We start from the raw sequence: 11,886 nt of genomic DNA on the forward strand, positions 1-11,886 counted from the left end.
GCTTAGGCTGGCTGGCCGACTGGCTGGCTGGAGGCGGGGGGGGGGGCGTTAATGCTTTCCTCCTCCTCCTCAAGCCTGAACATCCCCAACCCTTTCAAGCTCTCTGCGAAGTCCGGGAAACTTTCCCTTTAGACGGGACCAGCAGCGCGATCCGAAATGGCTTCGAGGTTATTCCGCACCGGTTCCTGCCTCGCAGGGGGCTGGACTAGATGACCCTTGGTGTCCCTTCGAACTCTTATTATTTGTTTACACACACACACACACACACCCCACAGGGTCCCAGCGATCCCCAAGGAAGGTTAGTCACCCGTCTGAAAATATCTGGCCACTTCCCACCTGCAAACCCTGGTCTTCTCTTCCGCGCGTTCGCTCCGATGTGAGCGGCGCTTGACTGGCTTTGCGCGACCCATGAGCGGGTGCAGGAGGCTGCAGACACTGGTTTGAGGGGTGGGGGTGGAAACCTCTATTGCGCACACTGAGCTCTACTTTTGAGTAAGCGTGCCGGGGCTTCCTCTGTCAATCCCTCCCTCGGTAAGCTCCGGGACTTCCAACCACGGCTGCGATCCTACCGCTCGCCGCTTTGGAAAGCCGACGCAGCGTCCGGAGTTTGCGCGAGGGGTCGGGCCAGGAAAACACTTGCACGGTCTTCTGGAGCCCATCGAATTGTACTTGCGGTGCTGCCCTCACCTTTGCGGCGGTGTTTTAGGGTTTCAGTCTCTAAAGGAGATTTCCGCCCCCTCTTTGCCGGGTTAAGAGCAGGGAAGAACTAAGGAGCCAGTCAAGGGAGATCCAGCTTGGCGCAAGATCCGTTTCTCCCTGAATCTGCCCTCGATCACTCCGGCTCGCTAAGGCGCAATTTATTTGGGATGGGGAGTAACCAATACCGGCAGCAAACCCAAGGCATGGCGACCCCTGCATTTTCTCCTGTCTTTCCATTCTGCTCGCTGGTTGGCAAAAAAAGAAAAAGAAAGAAAAGGCTGTCGATTTTCATCTTCGGAATTACTGTTCTTCTTGTTATTAAAGCTTTTTAAACTCCTTGGCCTCTTCTCTCTCTCTCTCTCTCTCCCCCCCCCCCCTCTCTCGAGGGATTTTATTCCTCGGGGCTTTTGATGCCTCAGTTTGATTTGTTATAAATCCACCCACCCACCTCCGCAGATGCCACTAAAAAGATGAAAAGTGTAGGAAAACAAAAAAATAAAAATAAAAATATATTTATGCGCGCTGTAAAGGGTGCTGCTGTTCGTTATCTTTTGCACTGCCCGCTAATGAAAAATTATAAAAATAGAATAAAATTGCAGACGTCTCCAGACTTCCTTGCAACTATCCTCTGCGTAAATAATAAGGCAACAAAACCAGAACAGCCGCGGAGCCTCTGCCTTTTCCTTCTCTCTGGGGTGTCCGCTTGATGTTTAGGACTTGTCATTTCTTCTTTCCCGCGGACCGCGGCCCTTGCAGCTCTCCGAGTTGCTTTCACCATCGTGCCACGCCTCGTTCTGTGTCAAGGCGGACTGTCATTAATTACTGAATATATCATTATTATTAATTACATTTCTTTGTGTGTGTGACACTATTTCAAAGCTATTTAACAATATCAAACACAACCAGATAAACTCAGTTAAAAATAGGAAAAAACCCATTAAAAAGCCAAAGATTATTAATGGCTGAAGGCCTGACTGCGGAGGAATGTTTTCGCCTGGCGTCTTATATATGTCTTGTTTTTGGTTTTTAAACACACACACACTCCTTCAGAAGAGCTATTTCTGTTAGCCAAGGTACTTTCCCTCAGGCTGCGTGTTTTCACCGCAGACTTCTCCAATAATAACGAAATAAAACCTTTCAAAAACTCGTATGCAAACTGTCCCCCAAGAAACGTGCATTATTCCAGCAACCTCGGTCCGGATCCGCCTTCCCCGCCGGGCTCGGACAGGGCCAGGGGCGCTTCGCCCGAGTTTTTCCGCAGTCTTTCGGACCCGCGAAGCTCTTAGTCTCTTGCGAACCTTTCTTTGCAGCTGCGGTCTGCGCTGCTTCAGGCCCTGGCGGGAGTGTGTGTGCTCGATCTTCGCCTGCAGCCGCAGACACACCTACTCGCGAGTAAACTGCGCTGAAAACAGCGAGGCCGGCTCCTCCTGAATGGATACGTTCAGGATACCTGCCGTGTACAATTTAGGCATTTGACAATACAGGTATTTGGATCCTGACTTTCTGTGTAAAACTTTCCAATGCAAGGAGCGAATAAAACGGCTTAAGCAAAGTGAACAAGCACAGAAACAAGGCAGCGCTGATCAAATAACACCCAAATAAAATATCGGGGATGTTATCGCTCGTCTCTGTTGGTGGGTGGGGATCGCCTGAGCCCCCAGATCACTTTTCACTTGGATGCCTCAGAAAGGGACCTTTTGACTCGTTTCGTCTCTCTCCCCCCCCCTTTTAGGCTGCCATCCCAGACGCAGTTCCCTGGGAGGAAGCTCCACTGAACCCAGAGAGACTTACTTCGGAAGAGACACGTTTAGGATTGCAGCACTGCTTCTTAAGATATGTTAATGAGCAACTGGAAGTGAGCCCCCTTATATCCGGGGGCGGGGGGGTTAGACGCAGGAAAGCGAGCAGAGAATGGCAGTCTTCGGCTACGAATGTAATGGGGGTTAGGAACATAATATGGGGGGGGGGCTGCTTTAAAGTGCTCTGAGCCCCCGGGAGATAGCAGGTTATTCATGCTCGCCTAAATGCAATGAATATATCCCAGGAGACTACGTTGCTAATTTTTTAAAATTTTCTTTCTCCTAACGTTGTGCTGACCGAACAATAGCAATCCAAACATTTCAGTGTCTGCAAAAGTGAGGAATAACGTGGTTCGTAATATCTCCGTTGTAATATCACCATCGATCCATCTATACCTCCATCGCAATTTTTCTTTTGCAGGCGAATCAAACTCTCCTTACACTGGGGGAGTTGCCGTTGTCTTCCGTGCGTTTCCATGCGCAAAATAGTACTCAGAGACCTATCAATTCACAGCAACAATTTCGAGCTCCTCTCATAAAGAGTAAATCGATAACTTTGGGTCCTCTACTATAATATAACACACTTCCTAACGCTATGGATTATTTTTCCTATTAATCAATAATGTCCTCTTCGTATCTGAAGAAGTGTGCATGCACACGAAAGCTCATACCAATAACAAACTTAGTTGGTCTCTAAGGTGCTACTGGAAGGATTTTAAATACACACACACACACACACACACACACACATATATATATATGTATATTGTTTGGACTACGGCTGACCAACACGGCTACCTACCTGTAACTAGTCTTCTTCGACTGTGAAGTTTTGGGATTATATATTTTTCCTCTATGAATTCCGCTCCCCTTTTCTGAATTTACCTTCATATTTTTTTTAATGGCCCCACTGGGATCTGCAGGAGCGTGAAAACAACCCTGATCCACGACAAATGCAAAACTATCACATGGAAATCAGCAAAGTCCCATTATGTTGCATCGAAACTGTTCGGGACAGGACTGGAATTCGCAGGCATGAAACTGGAAAGGAGCCATAGTCACCACTGTTGGTTTATAATGGCTCCGTGCAATGAAAAAAAATGGGGGGTGGGTGATGATGATGATGATGATAGATGCATATGGATTTAAAATGCACCACATCCAAATTCTTTTTAAAAACAAAACAAAAGCTATATATATATATATATATATATATATATATATATATATATATATATATATATATATATATATATATATATATATATATATATATATATATATATATGCCTGTCCTGTAATAAAGCGAGATCCCATGATCTGCTGCTGACCCTATTGCGAGGACGGGCGAGGACCCCGGGGTGGGGTCACCCAGAAGAAGTCAACCACCACCTCCAGAAGGAAGGGAAGGGGACAGGTGAAGCCCAACTCTTACTTCTGAGAAAAGAACCACTGTCTTCAGTGGGCTTACTCCCAGGGAGGTATGTGCCATGCATAGCTGGCAGCCCCAGGACACAGAACGCCTCACTGGATCCCAATGGGATCTGGTCCTGACCCCATTGTCTCGCGCTCGCACAAACCAAAGCCAGCGGGTGACAGCCAACGAAGTTTTTACTCAGAGCGGACCCGTTGAAGTGAATGGAACCTTAATGTTAAATTACTGTCCCAGTCATTTCCATGGTTCTCCTCTGAGTCGGACTAACGTTGGCTACTAGCACCCGACGTGTCGCATCTAACACCACAGAGCACGAGCACAACAACAACAACAACAACAACAACAACAACAAAAGGCCGCCGAGATCACACGGAAAGCACGTGAGGAGAGGCGAATTCACGCGCCCAGATCGTACTGGCCCGAAAAGTTCGTTTGTCTCATCCCAAGCGCGTTCCCTGGGAAACTTTACTTCCGTGCAGACCCGTTGAGAATTGCTTTACTCTCTCCTCAAGCGTGCTTCCTTGCAGGGCTGCTTTCTGGACATCCGTGTCGAGGATCGGGGCCTGGGGCTGCACTCCTGCAACTCTTCCTCTCCAGAGTCCAAACTTGTTCGTTAGTCTTCTATTTTTTTCCTTTTCCCACCAAAAACTTTTATTAAAGGAGAGGAAAAATAGCAGTTCGGTTCCGCGCAGCCTCCCCGCCCCCAGCCAAATTAAGCCGGATGAGATCCTGACACTGAGCGAACCTTTATATTATTTAATCTATTCTTTATTTCTTTTGTTCTTTTAAATGAGGGTGACCTTCATAAAACCGGTTTTGGCGTTCAACCAAAGAGAACCGCGAAGGTAGGATTGCATCTAAGAGAAGTTAGTAGATGGAAAACTTCTGCAAATATGAATTAGTGTTCGTGCAAAAAATGTTCATAGAAATAATTTGGCGCTCTGACCAGGTTTTTAAACATGAACAAACCCGGGCTGCAGTCCTCCCACAAGCTTGATTTCCAGGAATAAAAAATTGGGACCGGAAATGTCCTAGCATCCAGACAAAACCTGAAATTTGGACCAAGTAGAAGAAATGAGGAATTCATTCCAGCGGTGCTTGCGCAAGAGAAGTTCCCCTTCCTGGGTCTGGTGCCCAAGGACTTTCGCCTGTCTGCGCAATGCGAATCCAGCGTAGTGAAAACACCGGCGCGCGCATCTTCCCATTTACACTGGCGTACTCCTTTGACTCGCAGGACGCAAAGGGAGCCATCAGCAAATATAAGGAATTTTAGGGAAGGAGGGACGTAATAAAAGGCCAAGCGATATATCCACGTGTCTCCCCAGATGTTTAGGAAGTCGGTGCGAGTTTTAATCTATTGTTAACCTATTGTTATTGTAACTTTCCGAAAGTTTTAAATTGTTGTTAATTTTTCCTTAGTGTTAATTTTATTGCTTTTGCTCTCTCTCTCTCTCTCTCTCTCTCTCTCTCTCTCTCTCTCTCGGAAGTTGTTGCTGTTGTTGTTGGTTTACAATCAAGCGGTGTGTAAATTTATTATTGAATAATAATAAATAAAATAAACCGGATAGTTTTCGAGAGATGATTTAGACTTTTGTTTTTAATTTCGCACGCCCAGCGACAAGTTGGTTTTTTATTTTTATTTTTTTCAAAAAAAAATTGTTGTAAAATATTAATAGTTTTAGCAATAGCTGTTGTTGTTGCTGCTGTTATTTTAAGAATGAAACAGAAACAGCTGAGCTGGGAGAAGACGCAGCGTCTTTGGCACTTCTCAACCGAGGCGGAATAACAGAGTTGCGGGAAAATTTCTGCGCGCGTTCCCGCAGCGCGCGGGGATCCCCCTCTGAGCTGAGGTCAGTTTCTTGCGCGTGAAATCGACAAGCCGCGACTCCATTCTCGGCCGACCGCTTGACAGTTACAAGCGAAGGGCCAGTTCAGACGAGGATTTCAGCCCTTCCTGCACATCCGTTTTAGCAAACGCGGCGAAGAGTCCGGTGGAGTCTTAAGGCTGGAGGATTTTAGGCTGACGCGTCGAAGGAACGAAGGTTGCTGCTCCCTCAGAGGCTTAAGGTGCGGCTCCCGGCTGGTCTTCAAGCTGATTGCTGGACTCTGGCGCAGCCCATTAGAGGCTGGACACAGGGTTCCTCTTCAATTTTATTCTTAAGGGTCCTTTTGGGGCACTTTCGGGTCTTAAAAGTGCCTTTTGTTTCAAGGCAGGGATTGGGGAGTTGGGGTGTCATGCGCTTGCAAAAGTATGACTGACCAGAATGCTCAGCCGCAATAGCAATGTCCTAATGATGTTGAGGGCCCGGGTTCAAAAAGAAGCAGGGGTGGCAGCCCCTAGTAGTACAGTGGAACCTCGGGTTGTGAACGTGATCCACGCAGGAGGCACGTTCGCAACTCCCAGCATCCGCAACCTGCAGCGCCGCGTCTGCGCATGTGCGTGACGCACTTCTGCGCATGCGCAAAGCGCAATTTAATGCTTCTGAGCATGCGCGAGCACCAAAACCCAGAAGTAACCCGGGTTGAAAACGCGCAACCCGCAGCGATCGCAACCCATGGTATGACTGTAGCGCTAAACCCATTTACATTAATTAACCAAAGGGAGTCATGGCCATTAATTTCAAATGGACTACTTTGAGCTTTGGAGACAACCCTTAATGCTCATATGTGCAAGTTGGGTTGCCATATTTTGAAGAGCAAAAAAAGAGGATGCATTTGCCAACTTCTACTTTTAACTATGGATGACGACCCTACCCATGAGAAAGAGGACGTGTCCTGGAAAAAGAGGACATATGGCAAGCTTTCAGCTTCAGCTCTCACACTGGACACTTAAGTTGGACTTTGAACAGAATGGCAAAACCTGCTCTGAATGAGAGATGTGCCTTCAGTTGTCCACCCCCCCCCCCCCGCATTCCCTCCAGTCTTAGCAGGGGTGCCAACTTGAATAAAATATTGGGGAGGGGCAGGTAAGCCCTGCCCAACATAATCAATCACAATATGTGACACGCACGCACCATTTGAATGGCAATGCTCATCAGCTTCGGGGGCTGCACCCCCTCAAATATTTTATTGAGGGGCAAAGGGACCTCGGCCTCTAGGAGTTGGCTCCTAGGAGCCTTCGCAACATCTAAACACCACACCAAAAGCGAGAGGGAATCTGAGGTGAGCAAGGGCTGGAATTACAGAGGAGGAGGGTTACCTTCTGTGATATCCCTGCGCTACTGTTTTGAGAAGGATAAAGAGCAGGGCACAATTCTCCTAGAAATGAAAAGCCTTGGGGAATGATGACTCTGAACTGCAATAAGTGCCTCACCACCACCTTCCCACTCCCAATACTTTGAGCACTGAAACGTGCTTCTTGGCGGAGCACGACTCTTAATCTCAGGATCGCGGGTTCGAGTCCAACCTCGGGCAAACAATTCTTTCATTGCAAGGGGCTAGCCGCCGCTAGACTAAACTACCCTTGTGGCCCCTTCCAGCTCTGCAATTTGACAATGTCTTGTGGGAAAACGCTGGCATGAGCTAGGAGTAAGGTGATCCCTGGTTTGCAGCTCACCTTGGCCACAAAATCACTAGCTAGTAAACCCTTCGGATGTTGTTAGACTGCAGCTCTATCAGCACCAGCCGGCAGGGCCAGTGGTCAGGGTGATTGGGAGCTGAAATCCAACAACATCTGGAGGGCATCACATTGACAACTGTTGCACTATGCTCTCAGTTTCACATCTGCAGGAATCGCATTGCCTTACCTTACTGGCCTTTGGCAATATCATGTTTGTGAAGTGATTTGAACCCTTTGTGCCATTATTTACTTCTGGGGTTTAGGTCTGAACTCTGTCATTAATGCCATTGCCAAGCCATGGGACCTGAGAAGGAACAGCATAGGAGAGAGGTGCTTTTGAGCATAGGCAGAGTGCCTTGCCCCACGTTACTGCAGCAGGCTCTTGCAGGGGCAGAGCAAGGGGGTGCGTTGGGGGCGGGCCACCCCGTGTGCCACCCTGGAGGGGGGTGACACTCAGCACCCACCCCCCGTGACTCCCAAGCCAAGCCCTGCCACCTGGTAAAAAGCCTCGCTTGGTGGCTCGTAAGGTTGCAGCATGGGTGGACTGTGCATGTGCGGCATTCTGTACGGAGTGCGCACACGCAGGATGCCGCACATGCGCAGTCTGTACAGGGTGACAAAAAAAATTTCGTACCAGGTACAGTCTGGGCTTGCTATGCCACTGGCTTGCACAGCTGGCATAAGGCTAACCAAGAGGAGACCTGGGCTTCAACAAAGCATTGAGACATTTGTCCAGGTCTGGAGCAAACATTTATTTTAATCTTTAGTCCCAGAGCTTCCTACCATCAGCTTGAAGTCTCCTTTGGCTGCCCAGAAGTGGGGGAATAAACTGTTCAAGAACACACCACAGCCTCATGCAAAACTCAGAGACGTGGTCAGAGTTCTCTGAAAGGGTCCAGGAAAATGTTTCAATAATGAGATTTTTTTTTTTTAAGAAGCCTGTGTAATAATATGGTTTATGTCGCATGCAACACACGCTGGCTGTCAGTCAAGAACAGCCAGGAAGAATGGGGGGGGGTGTTTCCAAGATAAATGAAGCGGCTTGAATGGCAAACATCTGCCATGTGGGCTCAGTCCCCCTTACAGCTGTTGGAATCACCCAAAGGCCTCCTTGTCTGGCAAAAAACAGCCCCAGCGTTTCATCAGGAACGCAATATGTGAGGAGAGGGAAGGGGGTAGAGAAGTCTGCTCTGAAAGAAGGAAGGAAGGAAGGAAGGAAGGAAGGAAGGAAGGAAGGAAGGAGAGGTGAATCTCCCAATGAGGTTGTCAGTCCTGGTTCAGTCACATGCTACCAATAAACCAATAATCCCTGCACTTAGTAAATTAGCAAGTCCGTTATCCTAGCCATTTCCCTGACCTGCTAGTTGTTATATATGCACGTCTCATGTGTGTGTTTTGAAGCATTTGCTCATCCTGTCCTGCACACTAGAGTGGTACAGTCCTGGCACATGCTGACTCCCTCAAAGAATCATGGAGGACACTGTGTTGTTATTGAATTCCCAGATTGGTAAAGGACAGAGGTGCCTCAGCCAAAATGCAAACAGAATCATAGAATCATAGAATAGTAGAGTTGGAAGGTACCCTGAGGGCAGGGCCAGATTTAGGGCGGTTCAGGTGGCGCCCACACCCAGGGCACTGAGCCGAGGGGGTGCAAAATTAAGAAGATCCACCACTGAGAAGATTCTTTTACGGGTGCCAAATTTTGGGCTCACTCAGGGTGCCATACTACCAAAGGTCAGTGCTTTTGTTTCCTTAAAAAAAAAAAATGTTTAGGGGTACTCTCATTTTCCTACTCATACTGAAATACTGCCCCTCAATGAGGCCAAACTTAGATTCACAAAACGTTTCGGCGTATGCATACCCCTGCGTCCCCCCCAGGAAAAAAGCACTGCCAAAGATTATCCATCAAGGGTCATCTAGTTCAACCGCCTGCAATGCTGGAATCTCAACACATGGTTTCCCCATCCAATTTGAAACCATACTCGACCATGCTTAGCTTTGCATGTGCTAGCAGTTTTATTGCTATACTGCAACTCATAGCATGTTTGCGAATTACTGGCCTGTTGGACTAGTTTATCTTATTGCATATGAACTTGCAAGGCCAATTCACGCACCTGACCAAATGGATTCTGAGCCATCAAAGTCAGGGATGGTAGGGATGTTGTTGTCCAACAACATCTGGAGGACCAGAGTTTCCCTCCCCCAGTTATAAAGCAATGTCCATGAGGCTAAGCCTGTCTAGGTCAGGTTGCCAGGATGGGAAGCTGAAGGAGAACCCTACACACACTATCCATGATGGACAAAAGATGGGGGAGAAACAAAGAGGGTAGTGTGCAGGAAACAGAGAAGAGCATGACCAAAGGGTGATTCAGTAACCAACTTAAGATAAGATGAAGATAAGATTTCTTTATTGTCATTGTACAAGTACAATGAAATTGGATGCCATCCTATAAAAACAAAACAAAACAAAACAAAACAAGTGGAGTAGTTCTTTTTCAAGTTTACTTGTAGCTGGTGTACTTGGTGACGGCCTTGGGACACAGCAGCAGGTGCACAACAGTCTGGATCTCCCGGGAAGAAGAAGAGTTTGGATTTGATATCCCGCTTTATCACTACCCGAAGGAGTCTCAAAGCGGCTAACATTCTCCTTTCCCTTCCTCCCCCACAACAAACACTCTGTGAGGTGAGTGGGGCTGAGAGACTTCAAAGAAGTGTGACTAGCCCAAGGTCACCCAGCAGCTGCATGTAGAAGAGCGGAGACACGAACCCGGTTCACCAGATTACGAGTCTACCACTCTTAACCACTACACCACACTGGCTTGTCTCACGGGAAGTGATAGTGGATTGCTTGTTGTAATGGGCCAGGTGGAAAGGCTCAGCAGCAATGTGCTCGAAGATGTCGCTGACGAAAGAGTTCATGATGCTCATTGACTTGGACGAGATGCCCTTGTCCAGGTGGACCTGCTTGAGCACCTTGTAGACATAGATGCGCTTGAAGATGTCACTGATGAAGGAGTTTTTAGATATAGATGGAGTACCGGTAGGTTTCCTTCCTGCTCTTCTTGCGTTTCTTGTCACCCTTCTTCTGGGTCTTGGTGAAGCCTTCTTTGACCCCTTCTTAGGCACGGGAACGGACTTTGCAGGCTCTGGCATCTCGAAAAGATTCCAGTAACCACTGAGAGAGAAATAGAAAACAACTGCCTCCTGTCTCTTCGCCTCCTCCTTAAGGTGATAGGTAATCCATGGGGAGCCTGGTGCCCTGGCTACTCCCACCATAATGTTATCTGGGCAACCTTTCACAATGTAACCTGTCCCTTACGATTTCCTGCTGACTGTAGATCTTAGCAAAATCTGCTCGTAATACAAGCAGCAACATCAGGTGAATATCTTGTAGCTGCTGTCACCATTGTCCTCACCCTATGTCTTGGGTTGTATATTCCTCTATGGAGGTCTAAAGGTCAAAGGTAGTGATGGCTGAACTGCAGTCCTCCAGATTTTGTTGGGCTATAGCTCCCTTCTTCCCTGCAGACTGGGCTTGATGGGAGCTGGAGCTCAACAGCCTCACTCCTGGCCAAAGTCTGTGGACATGGCTGGGCTTGGTAGCCTCCAGGGTTCTGATTGTTGCAGAATCAACAGCTCTATTTGCTCCACACCTTAAGCAAGATGGTGAGAGCCGAGGGAAAGGGAAACAAAGGAACAATCTGTGCTGTCTTACATTAAGTTGTTCATGAAAACACCTTTCTTAGCCAATACTGTTCACATTGAGGGCTGATGTGGCAGTCACGTTTATCCTTGACAACAGATCCTCTTTGTACAGCCTAATTTCCAAATCTCTATGAAAGCATTTGCGTTCTTGTTTGTTTTTCTTGCTGTAACTCCTTACCTCTTTCACAGTGCGAGGGGGGGGAATCTAATTTGCACCTGCCAAAAAGGAAACTGCCCTTTCTTGGCGCCGAGTCAGGAATATGCAGCAGTTCCCCTGCAACACCCTTTGGAAAATGTGCACCACCCTGTAAACACCTCTCTAAATAGGTCCAGGTTTGTCAGTGTTTACAGTTCTAGCATGTCCAATTTCGTGCAGTCTTTTTTGGCACCCTAAATAATATCTGGGCAGGATTCAGAGGTGAAAGCCCATCTCGTTCGGCATCTTGTTACCCACAGTGGCCAACAATATGCCTTTGGGAAGCCCACAAGCAGGATAGGAGTGCAGGATCTCTCTCCAGCTGTTGTGTCCCAGCAGCCCATGGTGGCTGGTGCTCATTAGGAATGGTGGGGTGTAATGCAGGAGGTCAACAGTAGGAGGCAGAAGAGCCAATGGCAGGCAGAGCCAACTAATTCTAGGTTTGTTCCCATCCTGCTGCCTGCTGAGTTCTACAAGGGGCCACACTGAGATT

The 11,886-nt window shown here is 47.8% G+C and overlaps 1 pseudogene; it reads right to left on the reverse strand.

The window, feature by feature from the left end:
* Window positions 1-9,993: 9,993 nt before the first annotated feature.
* LOC117060337 lies at window positions 9,994-10,655 on the reverse strand (annotated as a pseudogene).
* Between the last annotated feature and the right edge of the window lie 1,231 nt (window positions 10,656-11,886).

This window comes from Lacerta agilis, chromosome 15 (genome assembly GCF_009819535.1).
Source record: "Lacerta agilis isolate rLacAgi1 chromosome 15, rLacAgi1.pri, whole genome shotgun sequence".
NCBI classification, from domain to species: domain Eukaryota; kingdom Metazoa; phylum Chordata; class Lepidosauria; order Squamata; family Lacertidae; genus Lacerta; species Lacerta agilis.